This window comes from Gallus gallus, chromosome 4 (assembly GCF_016699485.2).
Source record: "Gallus gallus isolate bGalGal1 chromosome 4, bGalGal1.mat.broiler.GRCg7b, whole genome shotgun sequence".
NCBI classification, from domain to species: domain Eukaryota; kingdom Metazoa; phylum Chordata; class Aves; order Galliformes; family Phasianidae; genus Gallus; species Gallus gallus.
In genome coordinates, this window is record NC_052535.1 from 55407109 (window position 1) to 55428935 (window position 21827).

The 21827-nt window shown below is 36.7% G+C and overlaps 1 long non-coding RNA gene across 1 annotated transcript in view; it reads right to left on the minus strand.

The window, feature by feature from the left end:
• The window catches only part of LOC107051710, a 299217-nt gene that overhangs the window by 138440 nt on the left and 138950 nt on the right, over window positions 1-21827 (minus strand). Inside the window, exons 4-7 of the long non-coding RNA XR_006939094.1 lie at window positions 11761-11807; window positions 9815-11672; window positions 8988-9025; window positions 7275-7482 (exon numbers count right to left, since the gene is read on the minus strand). This is a non-coding gene — a long non-coding RNA (uncharacterized LOC107051710). The remainder of the gene's footprint in view (window positions 1-7274; window positions 7483-8987; window positions 9026-9814; window positions 11673-11760; window positions 11808-21827) is intronic.

A 21827-nucleotide genomic window follows, 5' to 3' on the forward strand; every position in this document is an offset into this window, starting at 1 on the left:
TTTTTAAGAACTCTTAGAAATATAGCTAAGCATTGTAACCTTTGCCCCCAAATCACTGCAGTGAAAGAGCAAATGAATAATTCAGGTAAACAGTAGTAGCTAATTAAATTATAACCTTCTCAAGAGAATCCACTACCATACATTACTTAATAAAAATATATAAAAAAATAAATTTCATAACCATCTCACCAGGTAGGCATTTTGGAATAAGGTGTTACAAGTAGAGATAAATGTATTAATATAGGATTCAAATACTTAAAACTCTCTGAATAGAAATTACATTATGGCTTCCAACAATGCCAGTTGCGCTGTGCCATCTGAATGTTTTTATAAATTTTCAGTGTTTTGCAAATATTAAAAAAATCATTCTCTATCTGACAGATTTCACTTCCATTTGCTTAATTTGTCTTGCTTTTCACCTTTATGATTACTGTTCTATGCTGGTGCCAAGTTGTATCTAATACAAATAATTCCAGCAGATCTTCACTTACATATTCTAGTTAAATTACCTTTTTTAGCTCAAGGAAATGATTTACATTAAATTATGTGACATTTTTCCTTATAACATAATGAATGCTACATCCCGGTTTTGTTAGGAATTTTCACCAAAGGACAGAAAGAAGAAAGCTTTTATTTTCTGAGTAAAATTCATATTCTCATAAACACACAAGTTTTACACACAGAACAGCTAAGTTTCAGCTAACAATAAGCTAAGTTCACCTATAGCCACTAGGATGGCGATAAAAGATGCAAGAGAATTTGGGAGAAATTTGCAGATTTCCTTGACATTAATTCCATCTTCCTTAATGAACCTGTCACTTGAAAATATAAACTTCCTGAATAAGACACACACTTGAGAATGCTGTCAGATGAATATCTCCACAGGGAAGGCAAGAGTAGAAGCTACATCAGCAGAAAGGCTCACAGTTTTAATAAAAGGTCTATAAATATATATAACTATATCAGTTATTTGGGATAGCTCCACAGTCATAACTAGGTGACATCTTGTAACTGGTTTAGTTGCATATTTATAACAAATAAGGAACATTGGTCTTTGGAGAAGAACTAGCATGTATCCCTTCCTTAGAAAGCAGAAAACAAGACAACTTCATGTGAAAAATCGCAATAAACAATTTTACCACCATATCGGTTTGTTCTAAAAATATCTTACTCAACTCTCAATTTAACAGGTAAATTGAAATTAATCAGTGCCACAAAAAAAAAAGCTTTCATGAGGTTGGTTTTTTTGTTGTTGTTGTTTTGTTTTTGTTTTTAAATTACAGACATAATTTTTTGCACTTCAACAAATAACAAATAAGTGTTCATTAGATCCATGTAGAAGAGATTAAAATATGTATTCACTCAAACTGACTTGGAAAAACTATACAGATATGGTTCAACAAATTTTGATGATAAAGAAATGTTAAGCATTCTTTGTATCATCATTACTAAAAATTGCTGCACTGCAATAATTAAAAAAATCAAAGAATCAGATCAATGCAAGGAAATCATCATTTGAAAATGTAAAGTAATATTCAATAGAATTAAAAACTGAATTAAATAAAGTCTCTCAGTAATACAGTCCCTGCCTTTCTGATCCTCTGGAAGTGTATCAAATTCTTTTTCAATCTGTTGCTTAGAAAATCTGTTATACATTTACTTAAATCGTATTATTTAAAAAATAGTTGTACTGAGCTATAGTAGCACACTAACAGTTTCAAAACCTAGTCTGGTTTCAGAATGACAGTAGAAATCTCTGCAGTGATCTACACAGTCTCAACATCACTAGTGAATAACAGAAATTTAGCTGATGACAGCCTTCAGTTTGTTACTGAGGTCATCAATTGGGCTTTTAGCTGTTTCACACAATCATGTCTTAGCATTATTATCTGTTTTACTATTACAGCACGTAAAATTTTATAATCCAATTGCATAAAGGCAGATTCTTTTACATATAAATACAGCAGGATTAGGAAATCTACCAGAGAAGGAGATAAAATCCTTAACTGATTAGTTTCCTTGTAGGTTAATTCCATTGTACGTTACTATCACATCTAACTTTTTCTAATACTTATATATTTTATCACAATTCTGAAGAAAGGCTGCATGACTATTGCTATTTTAGGCATAGATCAAGCTGCGAGAGCAAAGACTGGCCAACCAGCTAATGATTAATACGGGCTAGAGCACGCTCTGTACTGAGCATTTGATGTCACAGGATTTTGAAACGTGTATCATTTGATCAAATGCAGATGAATTTTCTAGTTTAGCTACAAAATTTGCCTAATAGGACTAGATTTAACAACTATTTCACATCTCTACTCAAAAATGTAAAAAATATATATTTATATTATAATTGCTAATGTATTTTCCCATTTCAACTTTTAAGTCAATAAATCATTACTGATGAAGCTTTTCTCACTTGTAATCACCATTTCTTGGAAAAGATGGTCCATGTCAAGCAGATGTACCCTGAATAGATGTTTTAAGTCCATTTAACACTAATGTACTTAAACAATTGAAAATCTGAATGTCAAACAACTTGAATAGATATTGTTCCCTCCAGCTACTTTAGTAGAAATAGTGCAGTGAACTGACAAAATCTGTAGATGACCCAAACTTTTTCACAGAGCTCGAGAGTGGGAAAGATGTTGAATAAATCTACAAAGTACTGAAAAGAAAAGAAGCATACAATCATAGAGTTATTTGAGTTGGAAGGGACCTGTAAAGGTCATCTTGTCCAACTCTACAGTTCAAGCAGGTTGCTCAGCACTCCATCCAGCTTGACTTTGAGTGTCTCCAAGGACAAGGCATTCACCATATCCCTGGGCAACCTGTCCCAGTGCTTCTCTACTTTTACTATTAAAACAAAATTGTAATACTTTTTTCTTATATCCAGTCTAAATCTCCCCTGTTCTAGATTGAAAACACTCCCCTTGTCCTAAAGAGTCTGTCCCCTTCTTTCCTATAGACCCTCTTTAGATACTGAAAGGCCGCTATCAGGTCTTGCCAGAGCCTTCTCTTCTCCAGGCTCAGTAGCCCCAGCTCCCTCAACCTGTCCTCATAGGAGAGGTGTTCCATCCCTTGCATCATTTTTGCGGTCCTCTGGTATGCTCCAACAGGTCCATGTCTCTCCTGCATTCAGGACTCTACATCTAGGCACAAAACTCCAGGTGAGGATACACCAGCACAGAGTAGAGGGGCAGGACCATAGAATCATAGAGTGTCCTGGGTTGAAAAGGACCTCAAAGATAACCCTTTTTCAACCTCCCTGCTCTGGGCAGGATTGTCAACCACTAGACCAGGATGCCCATAGCCACATCCAGTCTGGCCTTGAATGCATCCAGGGATGGAGCATCTACAACATCTCTGGGCAACCTCTTCCAAAGCATCACCACCCTCTGAGTGAAAAACATCCTCCTAATATCTAACATAAATCTCCTCGTCTTAGTTGAAAACCATTCCCCCCATCCTATTACTATCAACCCACATAAACAGTCACTCCCCCTCCTGTTCATATGGTCCCTTCAAGCACTGGAAGGCCACAATGAGGACTCCCCAGAGCCTTCTCTTCTCCACGCTAAAGAAGCCCAGTTCCCTCAACCTTTCTTCACAGGAGAGGTGCTCCAGCTTTCTGATAATCTTAGCGGATCTCCTCTGGACTCCTTCCAAAAGCTCTGTATCTTTCTTGTGCTGGGGCCCCCAGGTCTAGATGCAATACTCCAGATGGGGACTCACAAGAGCCAAGTAGAGGGAGATAATCACCTCCCTCTCCCTGCTGGCCACCCCTTTTTTAATGCAGCCCAGGATATAGCTGGCCTTCCGGGATGCAAGCGCACACTGCTGGCCCATGTCCAGCTTCTCATCCACCAGGACCCCCAAGTCCTTCTCTGCAGGGCTGCTCTCAAGGAGTTCTTCCCAGAGTCTGTATAAATACCTGGGAGTGCCCCAGTCCAAGTGCAACATCACCTCCCAGTACTCACTGGCCACACTTCTTATGATGCAGCCCAGGATACAGTTGACTTTCTGGGCTGTGAGGGCATGCTGCTTGCCCACATCCAGCTTACCATCCACCAGTAGTCCTAAATCCTTTTCAGCAGGGCAGTGCTCTATCCTTACATCCTCCAACTTATATTGATAGTTGGGGTTGCCATGATCCAGGTGCAAGACCCTGCACTTGTCTTTGTTGAACCTCACAATGTTCACATAGGCCAACTTCTCAAGCTTGTCTAGGTCCCTTCGGATGGTATCCCTTCTTTTTGTTGTATCTACTGCACCAGTCAGCTCAGTGTCATCTGCAAACTTGAGGGAGGTGTACTCAATCCCACTGTTTATGTCATTGATGAAGAAATGAAAGAGCATTGGTCCCAGTACTGACCTCTGAGGAACATCATACATGACTGATCTCCATCTGGATATTGAGCCAATGACCACCACTCTCTGGTGCAGCTCTCTTGCAACCAGTTCCTCATTCATTGGATAGAGCACCCAAAACAAGTATATGAACAAAGAATAAGTTGCATATGAACCAATGCGTTGGAGTTATCTTCTTCATTTTAAAGCAAATATTAAAGCAAAACAGCGACAACAACAAAAATCAACCAACCAACCAACCAAACAAACAAAAACCCACCAAACCACTTGAGAGTCCAGTAAGAAAAATATTGGCCATTCTTCTCTGCACCTAGAAATTGTTTCATAAACCACACATAAACTTATGGAGTATTAATTGTCACTTCCATAATTATTTATCTGCTTTTAGCAATGGAACTCTGAACTAGAGCTGGTTCTAATATCTGCTTCCATACAGGGGTGAATTTTGTAATTGTGTAAGGTTGTTTTTTTTAATAGGAACTCATCAATAGTTGTCTGTTTTGTTGTTGTTGGTTGGGTGTTTTTGTTTGTTTGTTTTGCTGTCATTGTTTTGATTGAAACCAAACTAGAAATGAATTAATGGCTGTAGTATTTTACTCATATTCTTCATTTTCTTATTAAAGATGTCAACTACTACATCAACACTTGTCAGAGGTACAGCAAGCTCTTTGGAAAATGTATGTAAATCTCTATATATTGCAGGCTGACAAAGCACTAGCAAGATGAAAAGTTGTAAATACACATCACTGTTCCCAGACTTCTGATGCTTCATCAAATAGGACATCTAAAAAATTAAAAACTAACAATTCAAAAATACCTGTTTTTTGCAAAAATACAGGTCTTTCATGTGATTATTTTCATAATAAGAAAAGTCACTTCTGGTGTTTCTCAAAGAGCAGGGCTCCTTTTGAGAATGGCTAAAAAGACAGGCACGTTTTCAGTTCTCCTTTCAAGCAGAAAGGGCTTAATCATGTTCTGTATTAACATTTGTCTGCCAGCACCATGTGCTCTACGTTCTGCATGCTAAACACAGCAGTTAATATCACCTTTGCTGATCTGCTGTTAGAGAGAAACAGGCAAACCTGTCTGCACACCTTTCATTGCTTCTGTCCCTGTCTGAGGGATACAGGTTTTATGGATTTGGCATAAAAAGACCCGAACTGGGCTTAGAAGACTCTCCCTGAATAGCAGGACGAGTCAGTAAATCAGTTCCACATCCTACACCAGGCTGTGGGATATGCAAGTCTCCTGCTCCATAGGAGGTTTTCTGCCTTTTATTTATTTACAGAATGGAGAACTCAGGGTTGCTAAAAAGCGGAGTGGCTGGTATGTTATTAAGCTAACAGAGACAAATAATTTCCATCAATAATGGATTTCTGTCACAGCAGACTATCTAAACAGTAGATCTTAGTACATTGCAGAATGCAGAATAGAAAACTCCTGAGTTTTTTTAGCACCTGCATCATTTTTTGCATGTACATACCTTTCAGCTTATTTCAGCAGTACTACTAGAAATTCAGTGTACAGTTAAAGATCAAATTCCTTGCCTGTTTTTAAGACAGGTTTCTCTTAATATTTCATGGTGTTACACAAAATGAAGCTTGTTTTTTACTACAGCTTGTTAGACAACCGCTACTGATGTGAATAAGAGGGACAGAGACCAGACACATCATGTACATTCTGCTAACAGATCTACTATGGGAAGACTGAAGACACTGTAGTTTCTTTTCTCACTCTGTCTCCAGTGAATGAAATGAATGGAAGGAAAAACATTTTCATGCTGTCAGAAAAACCAAGAGGAGCTCTTCAAGAGGCAGCATCTACATGGAAGGTCACTGGCTAAGCATTTTTTCTGTTGTATTAAAACTGTTCTGCAGCCTTTATTCAAACTTCTAAATTAAACTTTTGTAATCAACAACTGGATTAAAAAATCCCACCTCAGCCATTTTTGATGTTTTTGGAACATGAACTCTTCCTGGAGGCATTTAAGTTCATGGGAAGTTTTGGCCACTCTTGGAGCATCCTTATGGCTCTAGCTTTCACGACAAAATCTCAGCATCTCTTTCTTCCTGTTCAGGCTCATTGTGGGCTGCCAAAACCACCTACCCAAAAAGACATCTAACAAGCACAAATCATAGGTACCAGGTAGCTCCACTATATTTCTAGAGAACTTCAGAGATGACAGTGATAAGGTGAAGCCTCTGAGGAATTTCAGCATCTGGCTGATTCAACATACTATGTCCGATAAAACACATTTTGATCAATATTTAACATGTTTTCTAAACCTAATGAGGTGTTCCAGCAATGGGCAAACATCTAGCTGCAACCTCCATGTTTTGCCATGGATGTTAGAATGGCAGCTTATGACAGCCTCCAGTATGCTACTTAAACTTGAAGCAATGTAGCATGCTGACACAGAAGTTATAACTCTTACTTTAAAGATGGGGAACAAAAAGGTGACCAAGTACCCAGAAGACAAAAAGGTCTGATAGGTTTCCTAGTCTTGAATCCTTCCCAGAATGTCCTAAACTAAGAAAATCTGCCTTGTGGATATGGCAAGGTTAAAAGATAGAGATTGACAGATAGAAGTATTCTGGAGGATTGTTTCTGGATGAAATTTCGCAGAAGGCTTTTTAGAAGATCACATAGGCTGTTCCAATAACTTTTCTGCTGATCTTAATATATCTTAAGCAAAATAATTTTGTGCTTTGCCATACTTATCCTCCTCTTTTGTAACAGGTGAAACTAAACTTTCTCAGAGTTCACTTGCAGCACCATGTTAAACATATCTGTGTTGAGGGGGAGAGGTGATACATCACAGAAGGTCAGCAGAGCTGAGATTGGCAGGAGACTTCTGCCCCATTGCTATGTTTGAACACCAGAAGCAAATCTGGGCATACCTTCAGGATTGTTGTGTCTCTATCCAGGGATTTCCTTTCACAGGAAAAATGAACAGCTGGAAGTATTAAAAACAAGGCTGTACATATAAAATCTTCACCAGTAACCTGGGCTGAAGAATGAAAGAGCTGTATAACTTAGCAGATGGGCTATTTTCTCCAGGTAAAGCTGGCAGTTCCTTGGAAGGCAGGTGGCAGGCAGCTTTCCTCCCTAGTGCCACAAAAGCAATAAAAGGATATCAGTTTATAAAAGAAAGAATAGCTAAGTTAGAGTGCTTATTTTAATTCTCCTTCTGAGGCTTAATGATCGTATCTTTGCACAAAAGCTTTATAGCACTGAATTACCCAAGGATGGGGTTTTGTTTGTTTGTTTTATCCTCCTTGTCAAAGAAAATGAAATGTTTCCTGGAAGACTTAATAAGAATTTGCAACACGATTAACATTTAAACTTGTAGTTGGAAAAACTACTGGAATCCAGTAGCAAAAATATTATATATTTCTTTCCTACTTTTTTGGCTGTTGTACAGTAACAGTTCCATAGACATGAAAGGGGTGTACAGTGGCTGACAGGAACAGCACAAAATCTCAGATGTGGTGTAAGAAGGTATGGAATACTTTTTGGTGAACAGCATGGAGAACTGAAGAAGATTGATGTTTCCCACTGTTTCTTTCATATTCCTTTTTTTTTTTTTTTTTTTTTCACAGCTCAGAAATTTCTCATTATCGCTATTTAGTTCTTGAGTCTCTGAAACCTACTTTCTACAAAGTCCTGTTCCCTGTTTTTCATCACCTCTCCCCTACTGTCTACACATCATAAACTATGAATGACTGCATTTCGACAGTTTTTTTCTATCTTGTCTGTCTCCAACCTTGTTGCAAGTTTTGGTGCTGGCTGCTAGGAGAGAGATGTGTCTAAGGGGTGACTTCAGCAGCACCACTAAGCAAATTACTAAGTGAGAAACCAAGTGTAAACAAAATCAGAAATGTTTTTGTTAAGTCAAATCCTAGATACTACTTATTTAAACTCTTCTAAATATTGATAAGCAGGTTTCCTAATCAATATCTATTTCATGGGCTATTTTCTGCCCACCGCCACCCCACCCTCCCTATTTCATTGAATCAGGATGTGGTTCCATCTGTATTGTGATCAAGGAAATATCCCTGTGTTTAAAACTTCATTATATGCTTGAAGAGGAATTAATTTTGTAAGATTATTCTTTATCTGCATTGCATGTTATTGAAAGCGGATTGTTAATCATTGCCAAAATAAATCTGTAATTGAATTAAAAAAAAATTCAAATTTCAACAACAAATGTTCATTTTTTTAGCAAACTATCTACTATATCACTAAAGCAAATTACTGAAATTTTCACATTTGTTTTATTTTTTAAACAGAAAAAAATATATACTGGCAAATAATTAAAAAGAAAATGAAAAAGATTTTAAAGTCTTCTACTGAGATGTCAAGAATACAACCAGTATTCAGTATTCAGTACTGCTATATTAGCCATTCAAATGACATTATAAAAGTCCCACTAGATACATGTGCTTACCAAAAAGTAAATAATAGGGCAAATGGTTAATGTTAAAATATATTAAACAATTTGTAAATTTTAAATAAACTATATTTCCAAGCTTCAATTTCCTAAAATATAAATCTAAGCTTGCTTATTTTTATAATTTACCTTGAAGTCTGCACACAGAGCAAATACTTACAGAACAAACTCCTCTGCAAGGACAGTCTGACCGAGTTCCTAGGAAGAGCAGATTTATGTCAAAGGCTGCCAGTAGATGATGTCATTGAAGAAACATATTTAAATTGAAAATAAAACAATCTTGAAAACATCTTTACGTTTAATCACAGAACTTCTAGTCTCCCGCCTATGTTCCAAACACCCATGAGGATTAAGAGCATTACAAGAAGAAAACACTTCACCCAAACGAATTAGTGTGCTAAAAACATGGAAGAGAGAGAACACCAGATGTTCAAAAAGAACAGGGTATAGGTCTAAGAATCAGAAAGGATGATGAATATGGACCATGAAATAAAGCATTAAGCAATGTGATGAGCATCTGTTGAGTAATAAATCTAGTCTTTGTACGGTTCTCTTTCCAAAATGAATTTAAACTGAAAGTTTTCCAACTTGGTGAAAATATTGCCAAGTAAGAAAATACTGGTCATTTTCACAATAATATTTCATCTGTTAATATGAATAATCAGATGCTAATAAATTATCTACAGCATAAATAAATACTTCCAGCAATTTATGAATAAATCGCAGTTTTTATTTATTTGTAATCCAGATGGGGGGTCATAATTGACTAACCTTCTGAGAAAACTATGAAAGCTAGAGGTGTGTGGAAACAACAGCTACAATTCGAGATTACGTACAGCCCTTTCCTAATTAAATAAGCTTTTAACATTTGAAATCATGAAATCAAAGTTGGTTTCTGAGGGAAATTAGGTGCTTGCTGAGAGACTGAGAAGAAATGGTATAGCGCAATCTCCAGATCAAGAGTAATGAACAGCAGGGAGAGAAGACCTTTTCTTCATGAAAATGGTTGCTGTTGTGAACTTCTTCCAAAGACATTTACAACTGAAACAGCTGGGCTGGAGGGCACAAATTTGGCATGAAAAGGTTTCTCACTGAGTGCTTATTGCCTTTGAGCAGTCTTCTGAACATATCTGAGCAGAGACAGAAAAAATATATAGTATAACTGCATGCAGTATCTTTTTTGTCAGTTTTTTATGCAGAGCACGTAACATGCAGCTAGGGAAGGATATACTTGCATCACTGCAGAGACATTGGCTCAGGCCCAGAAAACTCAGTGAATGACAAATATGACCTGTTCAGTATTTAGAAAATGTTTATATCAGTATAATGCAAAGAAAGTTTGGATAGGGAAGAATTACAGTTTGATATCATCTTGGAAAGAAAGCAAGCTCTAGTCTGCTTCACCACAGAACTTCTCTGAAGGAAAGCAAAGCCATATGGCACATGCTTTTCTAATTGTGTTGCATATTAAATAGGGAATAGTTTATACTTCCCTTTTGTTCCTCTTGGGATTGTTTGGTGGTGGTGGTGATGGTTTTGTAATGAAAATGAGAATCACAATAATTTTGGAAGCTATATCCTTCAAGTAACTAGGAAAGTATTTTCAAAGAAATAGCAGAATAATTATATCCTAAGTGTCCCCTTTTTGCACACTGACAGCCAAGATTCATCCTATCAGTCTTTGTTGTTTCAAAGCATAGGTTTAACAGAGAGGATGAAAAATGTCCAAACCAGAGTAAGGGAATTCAACTTGAGTCCAAGATATAAAACTCCAGTGTGAAAGGCTACATAATCATTCCTTAAAATTCACACCCGAGAGAAAGTAGTTAGAATACCTTCTGAAATAAGATTTATTTATTTATTTGGTGTGTGTTTTATCTCTCCCCCGGCTTCAAGATTCAATAAAGGGGGCATGTTTGTCACTTCACCCTGGTCAGCAGCAGGTTTACATGAAAGAAGGTCACTGGCAAAATTCATGTGGATATCTTATCCCCCTTCAGACCTAATTTCAGGTGTTTGTGTTTTATTCCATCCACATATGCCCAGAAGATTAAGACTCTATTCCAAAATCAAAAACACAAAAACACGGCCTATATATCCATATTGGTATTTTAAAACAACTTTTATCTGCAAGTAAGTTTGCAAGGAAATGACTCATAAGAAGTGCACAAATTGATTTCCTCTCTTACCAACTGTAGTCTCAGCTCATTTTACCAAATTTTTGCTCTAACTCCTTCAACATCAGCTTTTATTTTAATCGCTGATCAAAATTTCTAACTTAATTACACAAGAATATGTTGTTGCACATCTTTCACCTTCTCCCTTTTATTTACTATTTAAATTCTCCCTTTCTTATTATTTTTTATCTACACTCTGCAGGTGAATAGATCAGTCTGTTCATCTGTCACTAAACTGTAGATCACCAGCTGTTACATTCCTTACAACAGTTGCAATAGATTGGGAAAATCATTTTTCATTATTTCATCTTAGCTTTTGGAAAACATCCACGTCAAGTAAACGCCTAAATGTCTCGATATAAAAAATGTAATCTCTACAAACACAGAATTAAACTGCAGTATTGTACTAGATCAGGCCTTACATAGTTTGTACCACTCAGCAACAAAGAAACATGTACGTGCTACACCATGCATAGTATTGATGGTGGAATAACCATCTTTTCAGTAATACCAAAACTGATTTTCCGTTGATGACAATTTTTTTTTTTTTTTTTTTTTTTTTTTTTTTTTTTTTTTTTTTTTTTTTGGTCAGGGTTTCAACTTATCTGTGAGCAATGCACAAGTTCCCAGCTCCTGCTGAGGGAAGTAGCATCTTTGCAGATTCAACTCTGCAAGGGAAGAGATTGTACTCAAGTGAAAAAGGAATGTATCTCATAACATAAAGGCATAATACCATTAAAAACTGTATCATCTTACCCTTCGGGATGCAGTCTTCTTAGGTTTGACGGAATTCTTCATTGTACCTACAATATTTAATGGAGAAATTTTAAAGGCATTTTGTAAGAAACATTCTCAGGAAGGAAAACATACCCAAATATGCAATTTCCAAAATACAGATATGAATTGTTTTTCAGTTCAGATGAAATCATACATCCAAACTCATTAGAAAGGCCCCTCCTCTTCTCTACCATATTTTCTTCACAAACCCCTAAGGAGGTTTTACTAAATCAGTGACAAGGTCATGTACCAAAAACCAATTTGCTGTGATACAAGAAAGCAATAAAATCCCTTCATTTGTTTACTACCCAAGAACATAAGAAAATTTGAAGTAAAAACACTCGTAACAATGATGTACCTAAATTATTTTAAAAATTCCAGTCAAACTGTCTGAAACACAATTCAGTTCATGGTAGTAGCATGGTTACTTGAAGAACTCACTTGAATGAGAGTGATGCAGAGCTCTAAGCAGAGTACAAGACAATTGCTACTTCAGGTCAAATCTGTGATGTTGAAGTAAAAATTTCTGTTTCAGAACTGGACAGAGACAGTAGAAGAGCAGTGAAATATTAGACTTATAAAAATTTTAAATTTATATATTTATAAATTTCCTATTACCCCTGCTAGGTCCTAACCATGTTACCTAGCACAAGGACAGTAGTGAATGGGAGGTGCTGGTTCTGCAGAGCTGTGCCACTAGATTGCCCCAGCTCTAGGAAGGGAGAAGCAGAGGGGCACTGCAAAACTGGGGCTAACTTCCAGGTCCAGCTGAATTGTGAATTTGTAAAATTTCTACTTTGGCATTATCAGGTCTGAGTTTATTGCATCCAGGTTAGCACTGTTCAAATGATTTGCTCATTACATAATTCACTGTGCATGAAAAAAGTGTCTTACAGGATTTTTGTAGTGAAATTGGATTCTGTTCACATAGGGAGATAAAAACCTACTTCTATTTACTTATGCATTCTAGTATAATTATGCAATTTTAAATGTCAGGTGTTGTAGATGTTAATTCTCAAATCACACAAACACAGTACAGTAGTTACTTAGGGTGGGCATGGCCCCCATTCATTAACTCTTTCCTCCCTTAATGTAGAGTTTCACCACAATTTTTGTTAAGTTTTTGTACAAATGTAACCAAGAAAAATGGGTTTTTCTTGACAAAAACAGAGGAACAAAAAAAATCATGGTAACTTGTAGATTCAGAGCTCTGAATGCACTTGTACAATATTCATGAATAAACAGAAGTATCATTTTATTTAGTATTAATATTTATGAGTAGGGCTAAACAAAATCAAATTCTCTCACTGACTACTGCCTTCATCTAGAAGATTAATTAAATTAAGTTCTATAAGGGCAGTAATTTCATTTCAGAAGTCATTTGTAAAGGAATGGTTTCTTTATCCAAATGTTATCTTTAAGCAATAAATTCAGAAGCATTACTGCAGGCGACACTACTCATATTACATTAATGGATTTGAGAGCTTGATGCTTCTTAATGACCTTAATATTCAGGGAAATTATTTAAATCAAGATTTTTGTTTAATATTAAAATATGTTGATTTCTGTTGGAAAATGAAGCTGGTACATATAATGAAACAGAAAAAAACAACCCATTATGGATTCTCTACACTATGTTTTACAACAAGTAGAATGCTGGTAAGCAATGTTTCACTGGAAAATATTAATTTATTAAATGAGATACTTCTTCATATTTTGAGCAAGTGAGAACAGGAGTGAAACGCCCTCAGACTGATGTTGAAGCTAAGTTTTATATTCAGCCAGCACGGGTTCATGAAAGGCAGGCCGTGCTTGACCAACCACATCTTCTTCTACGACTGGGTGACCAGACTGGTAGATGAGGGAAAAGCTGTTGATGTAGTCTACCTAGACTTCAGCAAAGCCTTTGACACAGTCTCTCACAGTATTATCCTGGGGAAACTGGCTGCCTGAGGCCTGAACAGGTATATCCATCTTTGGGTAAGGAACTGGCTAGAGGGCCGTGCCCAATGGGCAGTAGTTAATGGAGCTAAGTCCAGATGGCAACTTGTTACAAGTGGTGGTGTCCCCCAGGGGTCGGTACTGGGGCCCACCTTCTTTCATATCTTTACTGATGACCTAGATGAGGCGATTGAGTGTGCCCTTAGTAAGTTTGCAGATGACACCAAGTTGGGAGGTAGTGTGGATCTGCCTGAGGGTAGGGAAGCCCTTCAAAGGGATCTAGATAAGCTGGATCACTGGGCTGAGGTGAATGGGATGAGATTCAACAAGGCCAAGTGCTGGGTCCTGCACTTTGGCCACAATAAGCCCATGCAGCGCTATAGGCTTGGGGCTGAGTGGCTGGATGACTGTGAAGGGGAAAGGGACCTGGGGGTGTTGGTTGATGCTTGGCTGAGCCGACAGTGTGTCCAGGTGGCCAAGAGGGCCAATGCCATCCTAGCCTGCATTAGAAATACTGTGGCCAGCAGGAGCAGGGAGGTAATCATCCCCCTGTACTCAGCACTGGCGAGGCCGCACCTTGAGTGTTGCATTCAGTTTTGGGCCCCTCACTAAACGAAAGACATTGAGGCCTTGGAACATGTCCAGAGAAAGGCAACAAAACTGCTGAGGGGTCTGGAGCACAATTCTTATGAGGAGAGGCTGAAGGAACTGGGATTGTTTAGTCTGGAAAAGAGGAGGGTCAGGGGAGACCTCATTGCAATCTACAACTACTGGAAGGGAGGTTGTGATGAGGAGGGGTTTTGCCTCTTCTCCCAGGCAACAAACAGGACCCGAGGAAATGGCCACAAGTTGTACCAGAGAAGGTTTAGGGTAGACATAAGGAAAAACTTGTCCTCTCAGAGAGTGGTCAGGCACTGGAATGGCCTGCCCAGGGAGGTGGTGGAGTCGCCGTCCCTGGCAGAGTTCAAGAGATGTCTGGATGAGGAACTATGAGATATGGCTTAGTAGCTTGTGGTAACAAGGGTAATGGGAGGACAGTTGGACTAGATCATCTTGAAGGTCTTTTTCAACCTTGTGATTCTATGATTTTGTATTTCTTAAACAAACATTTTTATCATTGCTAGCCTTGCAGACAACGGTACAGTAGCACTATCACTTTATTTCAGTCAGGTAAGCAAAATTCCTTACTTATTTGATTTAAAGAACAAATATTTCACCATTCAGTAAATATCTTTTTCGCAACTATTTTTTTAAACTTCATTTTTGTTTTTAGCAAGTGCTTTATTTGAAGTGTGTTCTTAAATTAACCTTCTCCATACAGATTCTCTTAAATTGAAGTGTAACTCTTCACTTAGTCACACCAAATGCTCAGTCAATTCTTTCTACTCTTCTCTACCTCTCCTCTAGTTGTTCATACACCCCTATTAAGGACATCTCTCAGAGTCCAGGATCCAGGAACATCTCTGCCCAGAAAACAATATTCTGTTAAGTCACTGCCAAAACTATTAGGCAACAAAATTCAATTTCATCCTTATGCAAAACAAGAAACTCTTAAGACTTTCAAAAATGTTCATTACCTGGGAAAATAATTTCTAGTCTCCCTTTGGTATAAGTACAGGAATGAAACCCTCATATGTAAGAACTACCTCAGAAAAACATCTCTGGTGCTTAGATCCCTCGGAAACACTGGAAAGGTAATTTAATCTTTCTAAAGTTGACAAATAACCAGTGAAGAGAAGATTTTTTTTATATTTTTTATGGAGTGACAAATTTACATACCACTATCATCATTATCATTTTTATGCCACCTGGAACTCATGCAGTTCTAGCAATTAAATTTTTCTTCTTGTGAAGATCAAACGGGCATTAACCTGTTTGAGGATTTATCCTATTTGGGACTAAATGGAAAATCAAGTAGAATTTCAGTTTGTGAGGTGTTAGAATCTGTTAATAATTATATTAGTAGACATAATAAGGCAAACTATAACATGATCCATTCCAATCTTGAATATCTTCCAAAGTCTTTAATCCAGATACAGCTGTCTAACTCCTAGTAATTCTGTCTAGCCTATAATTCTACTCTATTAAACACTATTAAACTTGATGTTTTTCTAACATCCTAACTGATGAATCTACATCAGCAGACAAACAGCAGAACACTCAATGACTCTACCAGTGTGATTTATTTTAACCTCACATTATCCCTTCTGTTCAAACTTAGCAAAACAAGGCTAAACATCCAGAAAGCTCTCTTCTGCTATTAAAGCACCTTGTCCCACAAGATCACACCTGGTTTTGCTCTCCTCTTTACTCTGTTTTCAGCAAGCAAACTTCTCAATGAATGGATTTTCTCTTACTAGGTATGATCAGAAAGTAAAATGAGGACTTGACCTCAGTTTTGCATCTTTGGGTCACATTGGAATTAGACTATCTTCTATTGCACATGAGCACATACACCATTTCCTACATATATTTGAACAGAAAGAATAAAACTTGGAAACTACAACCTTCATCTCACTAAAGCAAATCTTAATACTTTCCCCTGAGAACTTTGTATTATTCTTTTATTTGTATTCTTTTTTTTTAAATTTTTTTTAATATTTCCAAATTAAGTACAGTGCCTCTGCACTGGAATTGCAATGAATTGATAGCTAGATTTCTAGAATTCTAGGATTTTTATGAATTATCCATGATCAACAGTGAGACATAAATTAAATGAAAAGTAGTGCAAGAAAAATATAGATACATCAGTAATTATTTTGATTTCAATATTACTTCCAGTATTTACCATTTTCCCCAAGAATACTGATTTTTCACCACTGTGAAGAAAGAAATGTTTCTTAGTGATATTCTTAATCATGGTGGCATCAAGGATTGCAATATGAAACTGCTTTGTTCAAGGCAATACACATTTAGTTTAGCAGGGAAAGAGATGAAGAATTAAATCTGAAATCCAGTTTAATTATTGGACACTCCTACACTTTTATTCATTTCTGTGACATAATGAGTGCATTTGGTAGCTGGAAAACTTTCTGATTTTTTTTATTCCAGTTTATCTGTTTTTGCATAACAGCATATTGGACACACACCTTGGTTGCAATTTTTCTAAATATTTTTTGAAGAATTTTAGTATATGTTTAACAAATTAAAAAGAAAGCTTTAAGCATCAAATTATGAGGATATTTGACATACTTTGAAATCCTCAAAATCTGACTTCACAAGAAAAATATTTGTATTGTACTTGGTACTTTGCAATCCTCCCTACATGATTTTGGTGCTCAACTTTTTTCTGAACTGATTTTCTAGGCTTAAGTATTCTTTTCAAGTCAAACTGTAACAGCTAAATTTATATAGATAAATACATCACTTTTTTCCTGTGAGAATTTACCTCAGACTAATGTTGTGTTCTATTATGGATAATTAAAGTAGCTCTAAAATATCACTTATATTAAGGGAAAAGTTAATTTACTGGGTATTTTTAACTAAGGGTGGGATTCAGTATTACTCATAAGCATGTTAATGGTTTGAAATTTCTGTATTTTCCCTTTTTTTTTTTTTTTTAAAGTCTTCATCTTGTTAGAATTCGAAGTTTAACAAAAAAAAATACTAAAACAATAAGCAAAGATGTAGGAATCACTGTGGAGCAATTGAATTTCATAGCTAGAATTTTTTCATCTGTTAGCTTTTTGGAATTGCTTTTATTTTCCTTTTTTTTTTAATATGCGAGTGCATTTCATAGTTTCTGCTTTATCTTAATATTAAACAAGATCTTGCCAGCACTTGTAAGCATTTCAAATATAAAGATTTAAAATTAAAAAATTAAAAACACACAATAATGAAAAAAATGGTAAACTGCATCTTTTAGAAAAAATACTTCTGACAGATTCCATGCTAATATTATCAATCTTATATTTTAGCAAAAGCAGTTCTCTTAGTGATTACCCAGCTATCACAGTCCTCAGTAGCAATGGTATTGCATTCTCACTATCTGTTACATGGAATAACAGCCCAGTTTACATTGTTTAAACCCAATCAGGATGAAGTGGTTTATTGATTTAGTAATGACTTGTAATTAACATACATTCAGGATTGATATCAGTAATACCACATACAAACCCCATTTCTGGGCATGGGCTAAATGTTAACACCCGCACATTCCTACAGCTAATCCCACAGCAACATGCCCCATGTATGCAGCTTGTTGTGCCTTGAGCTGCTGACTACTCATGGTATCCCTCTAGGAGGACTGCCCTGTCTGTTCACTACTGAGGTCACAGTATGGGTGGACTAATTCCAGGCAGCATCACACCAGATTTGGGTCACTGCCACTTCCACTCCAAGGAAACTTTCCTGCTTCTTTCAACTGAAAAAATGATCCAAAGTTTGGAATGGCAAATACATCATAAAATCAGAGAGGTTGGAAAAGAAAACTAACGTCAACCAGTGCAACCATCAACCCATCCCCACCACACCTGCTAACCACACGCCTCAGTGTCAAATCAACATGTTTCTTTGAGCACCTCCTGGGACAGTTACTCCAGAAACTCCCTGTGCAGCCTGTGTCAGTGCATTACCACTTTTTCTGTGAGGGGACAGAACCAGGACAGCTGATCTAAACTGTCTAAAGGAATATTCCATGTCTTATGACACCATGTGAAAAACAAACAAACAAACAAAAAAAAAAACCATAAAAATGAAGGGAGTTGGCCAGGACAGCTGCTGTTTAGAGACCATCTTGGCATCGGTCAGAGGGTGGTGAGCAACTGTGTTGCACATAGTTTTGTAAATATAAATCATCATTATTATTACTATTATTATTTTTCTTTTCTCTTCTGTCTTGGTAAATAGTATTTTATCTCAACCAACAAGCTTTACTTCACTGTTTTTTTCCAGTTTTCTCCCCCAAGGGAAGGAGGGGGAGTGAGCAAATGGCTGTGTGGTGCTGAACTGCCTGCTGGGTAAGCTACAATAAGCATCATAATAATTACAAGTATAAAAGAAAACAAGCACACAAAGTGCAGTATTGATCAGAAAATCTATCAAGGTGATAGAAGAAGAAAAAAACCCTTAAACCAGAGTCACTTTCTTAACCTCTGGAAATGCTTTTCATTCTTGTCTTTCCAAGCTCATTAGACGTCAGACAATTTGGTCTCCTTTACATGTGACAGATTTAGTATTCATTTGCAGTGTTCACAATCCAAATGTGTTACATGAGACACAGCACAGTTTCAATATTTGATATTCTCTGCTCTGTTAGCTGTCTCAGAAATATATGCATAGCACAATCAAACTCCCAAAATATTCAGAACCAAATTTATCAAGATATTAAGTGACTTTTCTCAATAATACAAACAAATTTAAACTTCAAAATGTTTTAAAAATAAGTCATAATATTCCAGATGTGTATTCTCTCCACTTCTTATCATGGCAAATGATTTTTTTTTTTTTTAATCCATCATAGGCTAGAGGGAAAACTACTGCTTGTGTTGCCTGGATTTGCTGCAGAATACAGCTGTCAGAGTCCCTTGAAGAACACAGCAGATTTTCAACACTTTCAAGATGATCTAAAAATTGTCAGTTATTGAGCGGTAACACTGATAAGTGGGAAAACAGTTTGATTAGCACTTGATACAAAATCATTCCCAGCAGCCTATCAATTAGCATTTATGCTGCTGTCGCTGGCTCCTGCACATATTTTGTTTGATGCACTGAATACCAAATACAAAAAATCTATGTAATTTTCACTCGTCATAAAACTCAGTAAGGAGTTTTAAGTCAACTGTATGGCCCTAACCATTTCTTGACTACTTTCTCATGAGACCTAATGATTCTTGAGACACTTCTTTTTTTAAAAAAATCATTTTCTAATAGTACACGGCTATGTCATCAATGTGACATTTGAGTTTTACAGGAAAGCAAAGTTATTGAAATAAAACAAAAGATAACTTCAAATTGACTTAATGTCATGTTTTCCTCTCTCACTCCTTAAGGAAGCAAATGCACCATTCTGTACAGACTAGTGGTACATTGGTGTCTTTCTCTACAGATTGCAAGATCCTGCTTTTCTTTTTAGAGGAAAACTAGAACTTAGTGAACTTGACTCCAAACTGTTTTGAAAATATCAAAGTTCAAGAACGAATTTTGTACATGGTTTAAAATATAATCCATTAAAAGCAAGGCAGGATATCATATAATCACACAGTGCTAATGACTGATTTGGAATAACTATTTGTTTGGTTCAGAACACTACCAATGTCAGAGGAAAAGCAAAAATAATCCGTAAAAGAGCTGTGAACTCCAGGTGTTGCAATTTTCTCTCTTTAGATGACTCTTCCTCTCTGAAATTCAAACCTTACATTCAAAAATCTACATTCATTCCAGTCAATGAGAGGAACAGCTGACTAAGAAAATCTATGCAAAATGAGCACTTTGTCTGGGAAACTCCAAGAATTTTGATAATAGAAAATGCTAATAGAGAGGAGAAAAATGTACCTGACATTTTTGCCGCCTCTGAGCAAAGACATGTTAATCAGAATCAGTTGTACCATAAGATGAATAACCAAAGGCATATTCAGTTAGAAACATGCAAGTACCTAGCTGGAAAAATCCTAGTTCTCTGCCATCCTAAGAGATGCCTTAATGCTCAAGTCCCTGCTCCCATCACCAAGAGTCAATTTGCAAATTCTGCACAGCAAGGACACAAGAGTCAGAAACAAGAAGAAAAATAAAAATGTTATGAGTGTATTTAATAATCTTAAAAGCACTCACATCTCAGGTCTGGTTAAATCCCCACAGTACTTGTTCTTCACCTTTTCAAGACTTCCAGAACGCAGTATGTGAAGGGTTCCCAGGGGACTCCTTTTCAGCACTGTCCCACTCAGCCAGACATGGGGCTTCTGGATGACTCTTCCCTCAATGACTCTGGAAGAAGGTGTCTGAAAATCAAGTATTTCCTAACTCAGATTCCTCATTAACACCTCAGTCTTAATTCTTGGATATGGACCAAGCTTAAGGAGGAGATGAGCCCCTCAGGCTGTCAACATAAAAGTACAGAGGTATCTCCAGGTGACCAGTTTACCTCCAACATCTGCTGACATGTTCACCTTGCTGGATGCTAGCTGCTAATCCAAAACAAAGGCTGAAGATGATTTTTCAGTGTTTGGGTAATGCCTGCTATTATCCCAGCATTTTAAACAGCACAGAAGTCTGTGCTGGACTAAAAATCTGAAACAGTATTTATAACTAGAGATACATTTTCCTTGCTTTCCCTTCTTTGTGCCAGACAGAAATTCAATTCACTACAGTTAATGGTAGATATCCTATCAAGACACCTCATAGAGCAGCCAGGGCACATAGCAGAACAGTTGAACACAGTATCCTAAAATCTGACAACTCAAAAGACCAGGGCCCAATCAGTTTCCAAATGTGTTTTTTTTTTTCTTTTCTACTTTTTTTTTCTGTGCTTCAATTTTTCTCATCCCTGGTCTTTCTTTGTAACCAAATTTAAATTAATTTGTTCTGTCATCATCAGTGCTGTTTTAGTCATTAATTTAACACTTTAGCCAGTCCAAAGAAAGTAAACTAAAATCTTGTCATTAAATTGTTTTGGTATCCGGATTCTATCTCTATTTCAACTACTCTGGACAAAGAGACCTCCCCACCAGTAAACATGAGCAGTACTACGATGTGATCTAACTTACCAGGGCATTTTTAAAATGTTTTAAGGTCTCAATGTAGCAAAAATTTTATTAATTCATTCATTTAGTTTGGTTTACAACCAGTAACGGGGAATATTTACTATATTAAAAGGTGGGACAAATTGACACTGTATGGCATAATTGAACTGTATCAATATAGGACAACTCCAACATTTTGCTCAGGTTAAGACAATGAACAGACTAGTGGTTCATTATTGTAATTTGTTTTTACAAATTGCCTTAATACCCCCTTAAAGTAAATGAAAGCTTTATTTTTCTGTGTATCCCTCTTTAAAGTCCTGGAAATGCTCATAACATCTTGAATACTGTAGCCTATAAGGCTCTGTAGTGTGTGCAATCCACAGAATCAGCAAATGGATGAGAATGAGTCACATTAAACTTTAAGTG